Raw genomic sequence first — 19,135 nt, 5'->3', positions numbered from 1 at the left:
TTACGTAAGCTATTACAGTGAAAAAAAGGGGAACACAAATAGCGTAGTGGGCGCGATTTGCGTTCCTCCCCTCCCCCGCCGTAATAGCTTACATAAATATTTACGTAGGCTAAAACGGCGAAAAAAAGGGAACGCAAATGGCGGCTGCCATAGCCGCCATTTGCATATGCTGTTTTTTTTTTCCCCTGCAGGCTGCCCAGTGGCCGGATGTCTGGCTGCGGGTGGCCCCGGCCGGCGGCACTGTGGAATTTCCGCGGAGCGGAGCTGGCCGGATTAGGATTTCAGGGGGAGGTGCGGAGTGCCTCCCCCCCACCACGAATCACCCCATCGAAAAGGTAAGTGACTTTCATACATCCCTAGTTCTCACTAACATTAGATGACTAAGAGCTGTGTGTGGTTAGTCAACGGTGACCTAGAGGCATTGAGCACACCTTCCAATGGTGGGTTTTCTGCCTGTGTTGCACTGCTGATCTCTGCCACTTACAATTGGAGCTGTGCACAAACAGCATCTCAAAATTCTCCTATCTTAACTGTGGGCAAAGAAACTGGGTGGGAGGAGGGCATGATTTCACCAAAATTCTCCAGGGGGAGGAGAAATTCTCCAACAGTTTCTCAGGAGTGGAGCCCACCATCAGCAGTGGCTGTAACACATCATCTTCCCTTTTCCCTAAAGTGTTTGCATTAGTGTGTCCTGCCTCTGCAAGCGGCATCAATGGGAACTCCATCGGCAGAGTGTCTCCCATCTTGCATCCCCCACAGTGCCCCAGGCCTAGTGGTGTTCTGTGGTATGGGGGGGGGGGAGAGAGGGAGAGAATAGTTGCTGCCACAAGAAAAATTGGTGGAGAATATCTGGAGGAAATTCTGCCAACTAGTCTCCCTTTTTTATAGGGAAGGAGAAAAAGAAAAATCTCAGAAAAACATCTTTGGAGACATTTCTGTTCAGTTCTACTTAAAATAGGTTCTGGGGCTGCTATTTCGTAAGCTCCTGGGTTTGATACAGCATTAAACTAGAAATTCGGGAAGCTGCCGTGCCGATACCCTTTTACAGATGTGCATATAAGGAGGAGCTTGTTTGCCACCGAATTGGAATAGGGAGGCATATTAATTTCTTGACTATTTATGTTTTTAAAATGTGTATTCTCCCACTGCCTTTTCTTTCTGCCTTTGGATTTCCCCCCTAAAAAATGCAGTTGTGCCTTGTTCACATCTGGTGCTACTTGTGTGGGTGACTCCTGAGCGTTTGCGCAACCACGACTGACCATTGCTGCGCATGGGTCGGATGTTAGAACTTAGCTGCATTCCTTGGGATGGTGGAGTTGCAGTGAGCATCCTGGAGTGATTTGTTGGCCACATGTTGATGTTGCTTTGTTGCAAAGCTAGAGGGATGCGGTGCTGAGAACGGGATTGAGATGAGCAATAAATTCAGTGTGGGTTTAGTCAACGAAGGACAGGAGCTTTGACCCATGGAGATCTGGCCTTCCAACTTCCCAGTGCTCTGGGTGGCCTTGGGCAAGATTCATCCTTTCAGCCTCAGTTTGCCTGTCTGTAAAGTGGGGGCATGAATGACTAAACTGTACACTGCTCTTATGAGGAGGAAGAGAAATGGGACGATTACTGTAAAGCATCTGGAACACTTATAAAACTCTTGTAAGATAATAATAATAATAATAATAATAATAATAATAATAATAATTCTTGCTTTTGTTGTTGCTGTGCCGGCTGGGATGCCAATGTCTCAGGTGTGACGTTGTGCGTCTGACAGAGGGAATGACAGTTGCCCCTCCCCCTCACCACTTTTTGGGGAATTCTGCCCTATCTTTCTCTCTCCCTCCTCCTCTCCACAGAGCTGGCATTTCCCCTCCTTACCTATCGACCCCGGCGTTAGCTGGAGGCGAAACTCCCCCCGCTTGGCCCCTCCTTTTTCAATTTCCTAGAACCTCCAAGAACCCAACAGCCTGTGAAGCCAAAAAACGAAAAAGAAAGAAAAAAGTTTCCTGTCTTCACCTCTTCTCTGCCTTTCCAAAAAGCTGGAAGTCCAGCAGTGCCTGACAAGGTCCCCCCCAGCCCCCGACCCAGCTCTTGAATTCACTTTCCCCTGGGAACTCGTTTTAATTTCCAGATTCCTTTCTCCATCCCTCTGAACTCCTTGCTAGCATCGTTTAATTTTTGCCCCCTCTTTTCTACGTTCTCCCCCTCTTCCTGTCCTCGTCGTGTCCCCCAATTCTCGGGGAGGGGGTCCCCCTTCTTTTTTCTCCCTTCCCTGCTCCCTCTTCTCTTCTTCTACCTTCTTCTTTCGGGGGTTGGGGGGGGGAGCGCCAGCCCTGGCTGAAGGGGGCTCCCTTTGAAAGAGTGCAGAAAAGGGAGAGGAGAGCCAGGGTGGAGAAGAGCGAGCGAGCGAGCGAGCGAGCGAGGCAAATAACCCAGCAAGGCATGGCATAGCTTTCACCCTCACACATACACACACCTCCCTGTATGTGATTAAATGTCTTGAAATCTGCTTCTGATTTCCTCAGGGAGTTGACGTCCCCCCCCCCCCTTCTTTTCAACCCTTGGATTTATTGAAACCTTTTTACTCCATTTAAAGGCGGGCCGCCGGGGCTCAGTTTCTCCACTGTTGCATTTCTCTCTCTCTCTCTCTCCCCCCCCCCCCCCGCGCCGGTCCCTCCCAGAGAAGCAGCTCTTCATTGGGCAGTTCAGGGGAGAGAGAAAAGAGTGGAATAGCTCAGGGAACCCTGTGCGGCACTGAGATTCACTCTACGGGGTCGCAGCACCAACCACGTTTGACTTTTTGTGTGTGGAAGGGGGTGGTTCGCTTACTTCCCCTTCTGTTTAATTTTTATTTTTTTTGCAACCAGCTACACCAGCAGATTGCTCTCCCTCTCCCCCCCCCCACGCTCTCTCTCTCTCTCTCTCCCCCGCTCTCTCTTTCCCTCTGTCTGTCCAGAGTTGCAAAGTCTTATTTTCCTGTCTTTAGCCAAGGCGATTCGGGTGTCTGGAATTTACGCTCCTTTGACATCTCCCGGCTGGATCTCTGAAGTGGAACTTGTACCTGTTCTTCTTGTCGCAGTAAGTTGCCCCCCCTTCCTTGGTTCATCCCCACCGCCCCCCCTTGAATATTCAGTGTTTTATGGAGATGGGGAATCTTGTGCCACTCCCCCCCCCCCCACACACATTTTCTCTCCAACTCTTGACAGTATTTTTAAGCTTGTTTATATGGAAGCGGAAAAAGCACTCTCTCTTTTTATTTGCTTACTGCATGGATTAAGAATCTGCTTTTACGCACACCCTCTCTGCTAATTCTACGCTGTCCAAGTTAAATACTATTTAATAGGGTTGTGCGTGTGTGTGTTGCGTGTGTGCGTATGTGTGTGTTTTTAACCTTTCCTTTCCATCTTTTTTTTTTGGCTCTCTCTCTCTCCCCCCCCTTTCCTTTTTATTTCCTGTTTAATCCTTTCATAACTTCACCTTGGAATTTCAAGAAAGGGACGGAACTTTTTAAACACTTTCCATCTGATCAATCTTGTCCTTACTAACTCTTAAGGTTGCCTCCAGGGTGTGTGTGTGTGTGTGAGAGAGAGAGAGTTAGTATTATATAACAACTTGGCACCTTTAAGTACTTTGTCTTCTAAAATAACTGCTCTGCTGCTCAGTTTGATGGGCAATTTTTTTATATGAAAGAGCTAGGGCACTCAACATGGTTATAGCAACACCTTGGACTGCTTCTTCTGAAATGAAACTGGGCAGAAGAGGGAAGGAAGTGGCAATAAGAGGTGGGTGTGTTCAAAATAATGGATCCAGTGGGTGAAGGGGGTGTGTGCTAGGAGTCATGCTCTGCTTTCAACAGCTGCAAGTGGGCACAGGAGATGCTTGAGGTCTGAGACTGGCAGGGCGTAGTTTTCAGAATATGGACTTTAGAGACAAAATCCTGAGCGGAGGTCTTGAGGATGGTACATGTAGGCGCATGCACACCGTTTTGCACCTGCGTGGTCCATTTTTGATTGCACGTGTGGGATTTGTAGCAGGGATGCCAGATGTCTTTGAGAAGGTCATCCCTGACGTCACACTTCTGAAATAAAGGAACATGATGTCATCAATCCAGCGGGGGATGTCTCCTGTGCTTGCTCGCTCCACTGAGATGAATGGGGCTTGCATGAGAGCACAGGTGAATTTTTTTTGCGCAAGCACCATCCATTTCTTCCCTGGTGGATCTCTGCGCCAAAGAGGTGCCCCTTTGCTCCGAACAACAGCCATCCCCATTTTTCCAGTAGAATAGGTATTTCAACCCTATAGCATCCTTTCTTGTATGCTTGCTCTCGAGCACTATTTCTTTATCCAGAGCTCTGTGTGGAAATTTGCCTCTTTCCTGCCGACTGGGTGCATTGCAGAGCAACCTGGAGCAGCCCTCTTCCCCCAAAAATGTACATGCAGATCCTAATGTCTGGAACATGCTTCCTGGATTCCTTAATCATATTTTGACCAATGGCGACTGGGTTTGGTATCCTTCTTTCCTTCTTTCCCTGTGCTGCTTAACTCTTTTGAGCCTCTTCCTTTCCAGATGAAGCAAAGTACTGATTTAATAAGAGATTTCTAACATATATATTTTGATGTAAAATAAGGCATTTTCTGAAGACATAGTCCCTTTAAAAAAAGGGGAGAGAAGACCGTTCGCATATAAAGGCAAAACCTGCTTCCCTAAGCACAATTGCCTGAGAGTTAGGTCCCATAGAACACAGTGGGAGGTGACTTCTGCAAAAGATTGTGCTGTAAGGGTGTTCCACACACCCACTGATCTGTTTTGCTTAGCTGTCTTGAATATATATTCATTTTAAGGATTTGCGCAGTTCATAAGCCAATGCCATAAGATGGCATTGCCATCTAATAGATGCCATCTGAAAGGTAACAGCGTTCTGTGCACCTCGGTGTTCAGTCATGCCGGCCACATGACCACGGAAGCGCTGGCTCTTCAGCTTAGAAATGGAGATGAGCACCACACCCTAGAGTCGGACACGACTGGTTGGGGACACCTTTACCTTTTTATTATGGCATCTGGCAAGCTGTGTGTGACATCTATGTGAATGTGCTTTAAACAGAAAAAATGGTTCCTTGTAATATGGCAAAATGGATGTGTGTGCATTCATTGCACATGGGCATGTGTGTGTGATATGTGTGCATTTTTTCCTGCACACAAAAGTGATGTACTTGTGTAGGAGAACTGTCATGTGCGAATAGGCTCCTAGTTCTAACATTTCATTTCAACAGAAGTTTCTGAACTCTTTCCATCCAGCTGCGTGTCCTGCTCCTTCTTCCATAATTTTCATTTAATGGGTGTGCGCATAGTCAGCATTCTCAGTGGATAGATGTGTCTTGGCAACATTTGGGACCCACACACCTGATCCCTCTCTTATGTTTTTCCAGAAAGCACTAAGCACATACACCCAACAGGCCCAGCCCCAAACCCCTTTTTTGCTGTTGCCAGAAGCAGAGTAGCAAATGCTGCCTCTCACCCACTGAAGTCAAGGTGAAGGATACCTGGCAAGTTATTCTGGCACATGAGGAAGAAAATCCCACAAATGCTCCCCCCTCCATCCCTGGCAGTAAAAACACAAAACAACAAATTAAATAACTATTTGCTGCCCAGTCATGACACTTACAATCTGCTGCCGGAGGCAGCTGCCTCACTCTGTCTAACGGTAGGGCTGCCCTGATAGCCACCAACATTTTGCTGATGAAAACAGAGACATGCTTCTGGCAAACAGCTTGCTTCCCATACCAAGGATTATTGCTAGCTGAGCCTCCCTTTGCATTACACACTGCATTCACTCCACCTTCTGTATCCCGCATCCCTCTGCATAGTTATTCTGTCTGTCCTGTATGATTTTAAAAGAGAAGGTGGTTTTGAGGTTAAAGAGATGCTAGAAGAAATATTAATTGTCCCATGCTACAGTCTGCTTATTAGCAGCTGGAAATGAGCCTCCCCAGCACGTGAAATGGTGGGGTAGACAAGCGCCTTAATGTAGTCCAGTGTGCACATATTTCATTCACGTGCATTGCAGGCAAAATGCATGCACCAGCCAGCCCATTTTGAGATGTAACTTCTAGACATAAGAAGAGCCATGCTGGATCAAGACAAAAGGCCAAGCTAGTCCACCGTTTACAGGGTGGCCAAACAGATACCTATGGGAAGCCCACAAGCAGGACTTGAGTGCAATAGCACCCTCCCACCCATGTTCGCCAGAAACTGCATACTGCCCCTGATACTGGAGGTTGCATATAGCCATCAGGACTAGTAGCCATTGACAGCCATCTCCTCCCTGAATTTGTCTAACCTCCTTTTAAAGCCATCCAAGTTGGCTGCCATCACTACGTCTTGTGGTAGTGAAATCCATGGTTTAACTATGCGCTGTGTGAAGAAGTACTGCCTTTTATCTGTCCTGAATCCCCCACCACTCAGCTTCATTAGATGACTCCAGGTTTAGTATTATGAAAGCGGGAGAAAAAATGTCCCCCTGCCCACTTATTCCACACCATGTGCACTTATTCCACACTTATTCCATGTGCACTTATTCATGTCCCCCTTGCTCCAACTTACGCCCTTTAGCTTACTAAGTGAAAAAGCTGCAGCCATCACCTTTCCTCATAGGGGAGTTCCTCCACCCCATTATTCATTTTAGAACCCCCTTTCTTCTCCTTTTCCAGCTCTACAATAGCGTTTTTCAGCTCCACTGACAAGAACCATACCCGGGCTTCCAAGTGTGGTTGCAGGACCAATTTGTGTAAAGACATTATGATAGGAACAGTCTTATCCTTGATTCCCTTCCAGTTTTATTGGGGATTCTTGATTCTTGTTGGGGATTCTTGATTGGGGATTCTTGTTGGGGATTCTTGATTCCCTTCCAGTTTTATTGGGGATTCTTGATTCTTGTTGGGGATTCTTGATTTCCTTCCAGTCTTATTCTTGATTCCCTTCCAGATTTATTGGGGATTCTTGATTCTTGTTGGGGATTCTTGATTGGGGATTCTTGTTGGGGATTCTTGATTTCCTTCCAGTCTTATTCTTGATCCCCTTCCTAATGAATCCCCATCATGGAATTTGCCTCAGAGAAGTAGCTGACCCCCAAAGAATGACAAGGTTAGCAGATCACGCAAATGCAGTGCAAACAAGGCATTCATGGGAGGTAAAGGCAGGGACGTAAAAAGCTGCTTTATACCTGGATTCAGGCTATGGTCCATCAACCTCAGCACTGTTGACACTGACTGGTAATGCCTCCCCAGGGTTTTAAGAAGGAGCCTTTCCTGGAGGGGCTGGGAATAGAACCTGGGACTAGGGATGTGGGAGAAATCTGCAACACAACCAAATGAGTTTGGATTTTCATTAATCCGACCCGTGTATTCCACAGCAGACCGGCTTTTCCTCTGTCAGGCAGATTCCATGGCCTTGCGGGCCGATTTTCTAACTTTCCTGACTTTTGTGCAAATTTTGTTGTAGAAAAATACGCAAAATAAAAAGGCCAAAAAATGCACATTTCCTCCATAGGCTAAAGTGTGAAAATGCACATTTTGTGGGGAATCTGCACATTTTTGCATGTGCCCTGAAATCCACATGATCTGCCCAAGGACTTGGTGTATTTCATTCATTCATTCCACTTCTGTATCACCCAATAGCCAAAGCTCTCTGGGTGGTTTACAAAGATGAAAGCCTTACAAATACAATATACAAACATAATATCTAAACAACTATTTATATACAAAAATATAAACAATTTTAATGATAGACAAAAGAATTCCCAAGACCTGTTAAAAACCCCATCATAGGCTGTCAATTACCTGGGAGTAGAGGAAGGTCTTAACTGGCACCAAAAAGTTGACAATGTTGGTGCCAGGTCGACCTCACTGGGGAAAGCATTCCATAAGTGAGGGGCCACAACCGAGAAGGCCCTCTCCCTTGTCACCATCCTCCAAACCTCCCTCGGAAGAGGCACTTGGAGAATGGCCTCATGATGATTGTTGTGTATGGTATGGGTAGGTTCATACTGGGAGAAGGACTTCGTTTTACATTCTCATTAACAGAGACCCTCCTTGCAAAGTTTCATCCCTGTTTCCTTTCCCCTTCAGATTGTGCATCTTTCTACCAATATCTGTCAAGAACACAAAGATGTCTGGCTGTGTGCAGATCTGGCTCAGTTTAAGAGAAAAAGTCAAAGGCACAAACTCAGCCCCTAAAAAGGGGGCAGAACACGGTCCAGGGATTGTGGGAGGTGGAAACCCATACGTTCTGCACACACAGCAATAGAAGGAAAGCTTGCAGAGTTAGTAGAAGCTTGCTGGGTTGGGACAAGGAACAGCTAAGGACTGCTTAGGTTGGGGGTGTTGAATCTTAGGCCCGTGGGCCAATTCCAGCCCTGTTGGGATCCCAATCCAGCCCTCCAGAGTTTCCCAGATGGCCCCACACTCTTCACCTGGATCCACCCCTTCCCACGATGGCTGACCATTTGGTGGTTTTCCAGGTTTACTCCCAGGTTTTCCCCATTCTAAAAGGTTGAAATGCTTCTCCTGATAATTATTTACCTGCAGTAAGAGCTTCAAGCTAAAATTTGCTTGCATTTTTGGGTGCGTCCTTTTGGCCTTTGACCCGCCCCTTTGCCTTCAAACCCACCCACCACCTGAGAGCTTCTCCAGAATTGAACTTGGCCCGGAGCTGAAAGCTTCTCAACACCCCTAGCTCAGGTGGCAGTGTGCCAGTGCAGACACTAAGCAAGCAGCAAACACTTCACTTATCAAACACAAAGCAGCAAAGCGTCACTCAGCAAACACAAAGCAGTAAAGCTTCACTCAGCAAACACAAAGCAGGAAACACAAAGCAGCAAAGCTTCTAGTAAATTTACGCCTGAGATGTTGCATGAATGACCTCTTTACGGCCGCCATTTACACAGCACTACTTTTACAGAAAAACCCAAGCCACTTTTTTTTTTCAAAATGGCGGCTCAGTGAGGGGACAGGCGGCTGCTAGGCGCTCGAAGAGCACACGGTGCTTGGCAAACGGGCCTGGTAAGTGTACGGTGGTTTGGCAAGTGGGGTCCGGGAGACCGAGCGGGGGGCGGGGGTTCCACCAGACTCCATCCCCCTCTCAGGCTCCCACAACATCCCTACTTGAGACAGAACTGGAAATGGTCCTAGTCAGCAAGGTTTCATTTGAGCCAGGGTTCAGCCTTGGAGCATGTGAGGTTGGAAAGGCTTGTGAAGAAGTAATTGCAAACCTAGGGGGTTTCTGAGTGTGTGCTGAGTGCATTTCTCCCACCAAAGAACAACAGCAGACTAACCTTCAATGCACTTTGGATTATGGGCAGGCTTTCCAGATTAAAGAGTCTGGCAGCATCTTAGCTCAACCCATCCCATACAGCCAATCTTTTCACAAATCAACGATTTGGTTGTCAGCATAAAGCCGTGCAGCTCTGGAGGAGGGTCTCTTTAGAGCACCCTTCACCAACCTGTCACCCTCCAGATGTGTTGGACCATGATTCCCATCATTCCCAGCCACCAGAGCTGATGGTGGGGGAGGGTGGAAGTTGCAGTCTGTCAAATCTGGAGGGCACTAGGTTGGGAAGGCTGCTTTCGAGGGTGTTTCTCCAGTATATGCTAGATCAATTGGAAGCCCAGCTCCAGTTTCTGATACCCCTTTTTGTACCATCTAGCCTGATGATGAGTGCTGGAGAGCTCAAAAGGCTGCACACTTTTTTTGTGGCAACTCGGCTGGTCCTAACAAAGGCACTTCCTAACGGTAGATTTTGGATTTTTTCTCACCCCCCGCATGGACCTGCATGGCTGTCTTTTTTTTTTTTTTTTTACATGCATTAAAACAGGAACCCTCTTTGGAGTATTCCCTTTGCACGCCGATGGCCAGTAACAGCAGCAGTTTAACATCACCTCTCTTCTCCCTGTGTGAATGGCATTCATTGCATATCTGCAGACTTGTGTCAATCTGCTTCACAGCAGCAACCTGCTTGTCTCAGCTGGGAAGTGGCTCTCTCAGTTTTGCCAGGGCAAGCAGACAATGACTGGATTCTCACAACATGCTAACCCACACTCGGTGGTTGAGTGTGCATTGTTCGTTGAACTGTGGGTTAGCGTGTTGTCTGAACCCAGGATATTTTGTGCAAGGTGGCTTGTTAACCATGCAGTGTGGCTTATTTTTTCTTGAACAAGCTGTCTTGAGAGCCCATGGTTTGTTGTCGGGTTGTTCAGGGTGGTTAACACGCTAACAATGGTTCAACAAACAACCCACAGTTCAACAACCACCCACACTCAACCACTGAGTGTGGGTTAGCGTGTTGTGTGTACAGGCCCAATTAAGGGATGCAAAAAAAAAAAGGATTTTGAGGAGCGCATTAAGACCAATAATAATTTCCTTTTAAAAAACACATCAGGAGCAGGGAGGCAGTTGGACCGTTGGATGACAATAGAGTTAAAGAATTACTAAAGGAGGATAAGGAATTGGCATACAGAGATCAGCACAGGCCAGTGGAGGCTACTGGTTCTGATGTCAGTGGGGTGGTGAATCCACTCTGGGTTTCAGTCAGAACCAGTCTTTGCAAAGCAAAGCACCTTGGATAGCTCTGTTTTGACTGGTTCTGATGGAAACCCGGAGCGGATTCACTACTCCACTGACATCGGAGCTACCAGCTTCCACTGGCACAGACACTGAACCTGTTGAAAAGGTTGTTCCTGTTACCTTGAAGGCAGATTTGGGATCTGCAGTGTTGCTTTCATAAAACAGAGGGAGCCAGTGGGCTTTATGCTTATCAGCAGTGCAGAATGGCTTCAGGGAAAAACGGGTTCTGGGACTCAGAGTAATTTGGCAACCACATAATCTGACCTGGAAGCCCATCCTCTAATCCATGATGCTGTAGTTATATGGCGATGGGAGAAAGGCACTCTATACATGTTCAGAGATACTTTAGTCTTTAGTTGGACATCTGAAATGGGATCCAAGGGCTGAGCCCTGGAACAAATAAAAGTCACTGGTAATGAAAAGGGACTCATGTATGCACATAAAGCAAGGTGGCTGAGAACCTTGAGCAGGTGCAAGGTTTGTGGAAACATGCCTTGACCTGTGTAGGCCTTTGGGGGAAGACATCTTCAGGGTTTTATGGGTCAGTGGCCTCAGAAAATGGTTTTGAAGATTTTGAGAGGAAAGCAATATATCAGGAACTGATGGGACATTAAAGCTGCTAGAATCTCTCTCTCTCTCTCTCTCTGTGTGTGTGTGTGTGTGTGTGTGTGTGTGTGTGTGTGTTAAAAGTAGGGATGTCAGAGAATTCTGCCACGGATTCCAGTGAGGCCAGATTCTTTAGAATTCCACCCGGAATCCGTGGCGGAATGGCCTCCTGCCCCCCACCACCCCGCGGAATCCCACCAGGACGGAACTTACCTGGGGTGGATGCGGCGGCGGCGGTGGCTCTGGCGGCAGCGGCAGTGGCTCCACTTGGTCTCCCGGCCAGCCGCAGCTGTGGCCGCCATTTGCGTTCTTGCAGCTGTGATAGGCCACGTAAGTATTTACATAGCCTATCACGGCAAAGAGCTATGCCATTTATGTCCCTGCTCTTTGCTGTGATAGGCTACGTAAATACTTACGTAGCCTATCACGGCTGCTTGCAAGGACGCAAATGGTGGCCGCTATGACAGCCGCCATTTGCGGCCGCAGCAGCCTGGTCGCGACCGGAACTCTGGCTGCGGCCGGCCCCGTGGAGCCGCAGTGGAGTGGAGCCGGCCATGGAGGATTCCGGGGGGAGGGATGGAGTGACTCCACCCCACCGCGGATGCCCCGGCGTGGAGCCAGGTAAGGGATTTGTACATCCCTAGTTAAAAGCCAGCTCAGAAGACTTTGTGCCACATTCTATTCCAGTGTTGTCAGCAGTAGAGTTTGAGCAAGAAACATTATTCAAGAAAGCAATCTGACAGAAGGTAGAGGGAGGCAATGCAACTCTGGCGCATTGCCTCCCCTCAAAGTCAGCACCTAGACTGGGGAAACGAGGGGAGAGAGAGGTCATGATGTGTTTTCTATGCTGCACCTCCCTCAAGCCGAGTTGGCTTTGGGAAGGGGAGAGACAAGGTAGAACTCCTGCCCTGTAGGGACTGGCTTTGGAATAACGTAGGGGGATGAGGCAGTGCTCCGGAGATGCGTTTCCTCTCTGCTCAACCCATCCCATTGCAAATGCAGCTCCAGGCATTCCTCATCTGCTCTTGGGGCCTGAAGCTGAATGTTGCTTTGGGAGACCAGAGGTAGGTGGGAAAAGCCGGTCAAGTGGGAAATAGGGTGGCCAAGAGTCCTTCTTTGCAGAGGACAATCCTCTATTTGAAGAGCTGCCTGAGGACACCCCTCTATTTAAAGGCTTCCTCCTTTTGGAGGGGATGTCCAGTCCAAGTCTGGATGGAAGATAAAGGACCTTTATCTGTAGGGAGAGAGCAGGAGCCTTGAAGCATTTCAATGCCCTTCAGCATTTAGCACCCGGACAGCAGACTGAGCAGCAGCCAGGCACACAGGCTACGTCATCTCCGTCCCCCATATTATGGCGAGATGTCTTGTATTTCTGTTTAAAGAGCTGTACTATTTCTATGTCTGCATCTATAGATATCCATGAACATAGACACACTTTATGCAAGCCTGTGCTCTCTTTTGTCCTCTCACTGGGCAATGCGCAAAGGGCCACTCCAGTTGGGGAGTGAAGGTGGTGAGTAGGGGGCGCGTATGTCAGTGCTGGCATTGGTTGATCTACATTGTTGGGCACCTGTCAATTCTCCAGCTACAGCTGGGGGTCCCCGGGCAATCCTTGAGGTCCCCAGGCCCTGCTCTTCCTCCTCCTTGGCAGTGATAGGAATGGAGATGGATAGCTTCTGCTTCCCTCTCCTGCGGAGTGGATTGAGCACAGAGAAAGAGGGCAAGCAAAGGGCCATAACTCAGTAGCAGAATTAGGGATGTACGGATTTTGTGAAATCTGTTCCATCTGCCTCGTGTGCTCATGGGAAGAATGGGATTGTTTCCAGTTTCCTGAATTTGTGCAAGCAAATTTGGACTTGCAAAAATACACAAATCCCTCCCCTGCAATGCACTTTAAAAAAACAACAACGAATTCTTATTGAATTTCAGTAATATTAGCAAAATGCACATTTTCATGCTTTAGCCTATGGGGGGGAAATGCGCATTTCTGGCCAGTGTTTTTTTATTTTACTTATTTTTCTACGACTACATTTTCATAAATTCCAGAAAGTGTGAAAAGAAACACCCAGTCTGCAAGTCTACAGAATCTGTGCGACTCGGGAAAAGCCAGTCCGCTGCAGAATCTGTGGGTCAGATTCACAGAAATCCAAACTCCTTTGATTCCATTGCAGATTTCTCCGACATCCCTAAGCAGAATGCATGATTTGAATGCAAAAGGTCCCAAGTTCAATCCCTGGTGTCTCCAGTCAAGGCTAGGAAACATAGGAAGCTGCCTTGGTCCCACCTAGCCCAGTATTGTTGACACTGACTGGTAGCTAGTGGCTCTCCAGGCAGGGTTTCAGGAAAAAATTTTTTCCAGCCCTACTTGGAGATGCTGGGGATCAAACCTGGGACCTTCTGCCTGCAAAGCAGGGGCTCTACCCACTGAGCTATGGTCCCACCATACTCCTGTCCCAAACCTACAGAGCTGCTGCCAGTCAATGTAGTCACCACTGAACTAGATGGAGCAATGGTCTGTCTTGGGACATGGCAAATTCCTATATTCTTCAAGGAGAGGATCCCACTGTGGACATCCTGCCCAAGCTCTGCCCCCCCCCCCCGCCCCTTCTGGAGCTGGCAGTGGTGTATTCTGTGAATTTAGAGATTATGGAAGTTTTCCAGCATTGGACACTTTTCTTGCCCAAGATGATTAAAACATGCATGCTTTCTCCATAAATTATAGTCTAGATATTAGACTCTAGGCTGCCACTCAGCCACAATGTGAAGCTGAGTGCTCCAGCGCAGATGAAATCCATTGCTGACCACTGCGCTGCATCGTCTCCTTATACGCTGTCCGGTGTTGTGATTTCCAAATGACGTTTTGGTGTGTGTGTGTTTGAAACATTCAAAACATGGATTTCATCACTCGTCTCTGCAGTTTGCAAAAGAGCAACAAGGTCCTTTTAGAAACCAGATTGCTTCCTTCCAGGATGGGATAGGGCAAAAATGAACAGGAGCCCTGTTGTAGGAACAGACACACCGCCACACTGTGTGGGATCAGATCAGTGGCAATAAAGCTCTCTGCATACCAAGTGCTATTCTTAAGAACATGTGAGGCAGCCAAACAATGCAGCAGGAATGTGTGAAGGGGTTTAGGTTGGCTGGGCTGGGATTAAAGTCTTGTAAAGCAACACGTTGGATGCTATTAAACATTAAGAAAAGGGCTTATGGCTGTGGAAGCTGCTCTGTCCTAGATCTGTGTTTTCTTAATGGACCTCATCACCAGGTGTCTTGGTGGGATGCCGTTGGCCTGCTAGACAACCCCGTCCACAAACTGGTTGAACCACAGTGTTTAGAGTGAAGTTGTCTTTGAAAAGCCACATCCTGCATTCAGCCATTCCTTATCTGGGCTAATGCAGATGCTCAAGTAGGGATGCTGGAGAAATACATTTGGGGGTGGAGTTCGGTGAGTTTTCCTAGAGTCAGCTCCCCACCCCCGGACTTCATTTCAGTTTTTGCTGTGGTGCCTGACTTGATCTGCAGAGAGTTGGGCCAGTTTGCAGATTGTCCGGGAATTTTGCGCATTTTGTTTGTTTGGAAGGTTCTGCAACTTGTGCAAATTGCAGAACCTCCCCCCAAAATGCACAAAGAAGTTCCCGGAGTTTGGGGAACAGCCCACAGCTCAACTTGTAGATGCAAAGCAAGTTGTACATGTTGCAGAACTCCATTGAGCCAAAAAAGAGGGATTTCCCAGCGAGGGATCTCCCTATGCTCAAGAGAAGTTAAAGCCTCCCTGCTTATCTTCTCGCCTGCTGTCTCTGGGCCTATTTGTACAACTGCTTCCTAGGCTTAATTCTAGCCTTCCAAGGTTCTTAACTTTTAAACCACCAAAATGGTTCAGGGACTGGATATCTGAAGGACTATCTCCTCCTATACGAGCCTGTATTCTATGGGAGAAGCCATGTTCCGTGTCCCTCTAGTCTCTCTAGCAAGCTTTCTGAACCTGGTACTCTCTAGATGAGTTGCACTACAATTCCCAGCATCCTCCAGTCAGTCAGATTGGGGAAGGCTGCTCTGTAGGCTGGCCATTTCCCAACTGCCAAGCCAAGAAAATGCACTGCCCCCAAAGGAGGAGAGAGTTGCATAGCATTTGTGAATGCTAATTTTTATGTAAAAATAATAGCTGCAATTTACATAGAAAGACAATACATCCCACCTTAGTGGAGAAGACTGCGGCCCAGCAACCCATGTTCCTGCTCAGTCCACTGCCCAGATACTAACTGTGGATGGGCAGTTTCAAGACCCCTGGGCTCCCCGTCTTCTCAGAGTTCTTTAACTTTATAATAGACTTGGGTTGGGCATCTGTTTACATAGAGGACTATCCCCCATAAAGTGGACTGACTTGGGTTGGGCAGTCGTTTGCATAGAGGACTGTCCTCCATAAAGGACACATACCTGCCCTACTGTGGTGAGCTGAAATGCAGATCAGAGGTCTTACTGAGGTCGTCAAGTATTCTCAGTCATTGGTTTGAACTTTAATGTTGGATTTGACTAGCGCCGTTTTCTCCATAGCAGTTGCTCACTTTAACTTGTAGTTGAGGTGGCCACTTATGCATCACAAGAAAGAGAGAGAGCAAATGCCTCACCCCCAAAGAGGACAAAAGAGGGCACAGATTTGCATAAAGCTTGCATATGGTGATTGCTATGTATAGGTGCAAATCTAGAAAGTACTGATGTAGTTTAAGCCAGGGGCAGGGAATATGTGGCTCTCCAGATTTTTTTGGACTGCAACTCCCATCAGCCCTGGTCAGCATAGGCAAAAAGAAGGATGATGGGAATTGCAGTCCACCATCCTTGTGCCCATAACCAGCTGACCCGTATGCCTGATAACTGTAAATGGGCAACTTTGAGGCCCTTGCCTGCTCTCCCTTCTGATTGTTCTTGATCTTTAAAGGTGCAATCCTGTGCATGTTTAGACAGAAGAAGTCCTACGATTCCCAGCATTCCCCAGCCACCTTCAAAACAGAGGAATCTCCTCCATAAAAGAGGGAACCTGGCCACTCTACTTGTAAATATTCTTTACATTGCTGATGAATGTTGTGAAGCAACGCATTTCTAAAAATGAAAATTTCACCAGCAGGGAAAAGTGTTCGATTTCAGAATTTTTTTCTTGGAAAAATTTCCGTCCCACATCACTGACTCTGTGTAAACGTAGGTTTAGCCACATGGAGTGAAATGCAAGCTCTGGAAGTTACCAACCCCTTTTTTAAAAAATACTAAATTTAGGTGCCAGATCTCGTATTTCACACAAGCAGTCATCATCAAGGTGGAAAAGAATCATGACAGGGTGGCGGAAGGTGTCCAGGAGCCAGGACAGCTCCTGTGTCTGTTGTTGGCATTTGCTGTGAGGATGAGAAGCTTCAGTGTGATCTGATGTACTGCTCTGTAAAGCTTTTGGGAGGGCTGGATTTGGAGGTCTCTTAGAAGACAATAGCTTTTGTAATTAGCCTAACTCTTTCCTCGTGACTCTTCCAACAAATCAGTGCTTTACAGAACATAATGATTATTTCACGTATTCCAAATGTCCCCTTTTAACAGGATCAGAGCCTATTTTCTGGCCCCTAGCCTTGGTAAATTGCCTATTTGGAAAGGGGAAGGAACTTGTGGCCCTCTAGCCAGCATGGCCAGTGGTCAGGGATGATGGGAGCTGTAGTCCAACAACATCTAGAGGTCCACAGGTTCCCCACCCCTGGTTTTTTGAGGGATATTTTGTTAAACCATTGTTAGTGCAAGTGACTCATGTTGTCATCCTTTAGGGTTTGGCTACCACTGGGGAAGTCGGTAGTCCAATCCTATACATGTCTGTTCAGAAGTAAGCCCCATTGAGTTAAATGGAGTTCACTCCCAGGTAAGCATATTTGGACTGTGGCCTAAATCCCTCAGTGGGAGCCTGGGATGGCCTTGTAGGCCCCTTCCAACCCTACTATTCTACTATTCTATTCTATGATAGTCCAGGGGCCTTAGTGTTACCTATCAACAATTACCTCTGGACACAGACTGAGCTGGCAGACAGGTCACCTGGACACAGTCTTCCACATTATGGTGAGATGTACTGTATTTCTGTTTAAAATACAGTTATTATTTCTAAATGTGCATGTGCACATATGAATCAGCATATGCAAATATTATGCAAATCTCATGCTTCTGTAGGTAAATGGATGCATGTGAGTTCACTGAGGCACCATGCGGGATGTTGCCTCTCATTCATGCACTACAGCTGGTGAAGCATATTTTAAAGTTCTTTTGATGATACATATTGTAGGATAGCCTTCCCCAGCCTAGTGGACTTCAGATATTTTAGACAACCACTCCCATCATCTTTGACCATTGGTCTGGATGGCTGGGGCTTATGGGAGTTGCAGCCCCAAACATCTGGAACGCATGGGGTTGGGAAAGACTGTTGTAGGTAGGGATGTATGGATTTTGTTAAATCCGTTCCATCTGTGTTTCGTGGATTTACAGGCGTTTTTTGTTCCGCCTGTACACTGACAGAATGTGAACTTTTTTTATGGCTGCACAAGAATTTCATTCCTGCTTGCAAATGTTTATTTGTGTTAATGCACACTTGTGCAAGTGTGCATTTGTGCTGATGAACATTAGCAGAAGTGCGCATTTGCGCAAATCCCCCCCCCAAGTAAACAAATGGTCTGCAAGTCCATGGAATCCATGCAACTCAGGAAAACCTGGTCCACCGTGCAATCTTCAGTTCGGATTGATAGAAATCCGAACTCATTTGAAAATTCATTGCAGATTTCTCCAACATCCCTAGCTGTAGGACAATGATGTATTTTTAAAGGAAATCTTCGCCCAAAAGATCAGCCAGCTGATTGGCTTTTAAATCTTTGAAGGGCAGAATACTTTAATACAACATGCACCAGCAGAGAAGAACCGCTAAGAGGGTGGCCATGTATGTTCTACTTCACACAGAGGACAGTCTTCCACCTGAAGGGTTGTAAGTGGACAGCTGTCTATTTGAAGGCAACCTCTATTTGAAGGACTGTCCAGTCCATCCAGTTTAAAGATAAAGCACCTTAAACAGGGAGAGTCCAGGGGCCTTAATATTACCTATCAACAGTTAGCTCTGGACAGCGGACTGAGCTGACGCACAGGTCACCTGGTCACAGTCTTCCACATTATGGTGAGATGTATTGGATTTCCATTTAAAACACATTTACTATTTCTACATGTGCATCTGCACATAGGAATCCACATATGCAAATATTATGCAAATCCGTACCCTCTTTCATCTTATGTTTTTGGGTGATGCACTTCCTCTCTTTTTTGGTGATATGTAACCAGCTGCCCTAACCCTTTAACAATGTATAATAGCAAACAGGATAACGCTTGGGACGTGAAACTTGGTTTGAGAATAGGTACAGGGGTGTCACAAGCATGCTGCTATTTTCATTTGTGAAACGGTGGAGGAAGCATCCTTGACACTGTTTGGCCGATCAATTGATCAAGTGTTGTTGTGTGTTGCTGTTTTAGAAAAATATTTCTTGATGCTAACCAGCTTAATTCCCAAGCGCTCCAGCAAAACTGGATTGTGGATTGGGTGAATTGAATAAACAAACATTGGGAGGGAGGAGTGAATGCCATAAACCAGGCGACCAAGCAGAATGGCCTATGCGCTGCGGTGGGCCAGTATTGCAAAGGGCAGATAAATCATACCACTCGGCACCATATATGGAGGTGTTTTTGGTCTGGGATACTGGTGAGCAAAACCTGAGTCAGTAGACCCCAGATTGATGACAGCTTTTGTGGTTTGTGTAGGATGAGCGCTGTATGTGCTTATGGGTTTGTTTGTGCCTGCATAATGCTCCTGCGGAAACAGAGAGAGCCAAGGATCGTGAGCTGCGTTTCAGTTGGGGGAGTTCTCCTGTA

The 19,135-nt window shown here is 47.0% G+C and overlaps 1 protein-coding gene across 2 annotated transcripts in view; it reads left to right on the top strand.

Moving 5' to 3' along the window:
- The first annotated feature begins 2,690 nt into the window (after positions 1-2,690).
- The window catches only part of NTN3 (netrin 3), a 191,673-nt gene continuing 175,228 nt past the window's right edge, over positions 2,691-19,135 (top strand). For both annotated transcript variants that reach the window (XM_084818726.1, XM_084818727.1), the window contains exon 1: positions 2,691-3,066. The gene's annotated coding sequence lies outside the window, so the exon portion shown is untranslated. The remainder of the gene's footprint in view (positions 3,067-19,135) is intronic.

This window comes from Heloderma suspectum, chromosome 12, assembly GCF_057233095.1.
Source record: "Heloderma suspectum isolate Gila_16-S chromosome 12, 16-S_ref, whole genome shotgun sequence".
NCBI lineage: Eukaryota > Metazoa > Chordata > Lepidosauria > Squamata > Helodermatidae > Heloderma > Heloderma suspectum.
The sequence above is the reverse complement of the archived record's forward strand: the minus strand, read 5'-3'. Positions and strand labels throughout refer to the sequence as shown.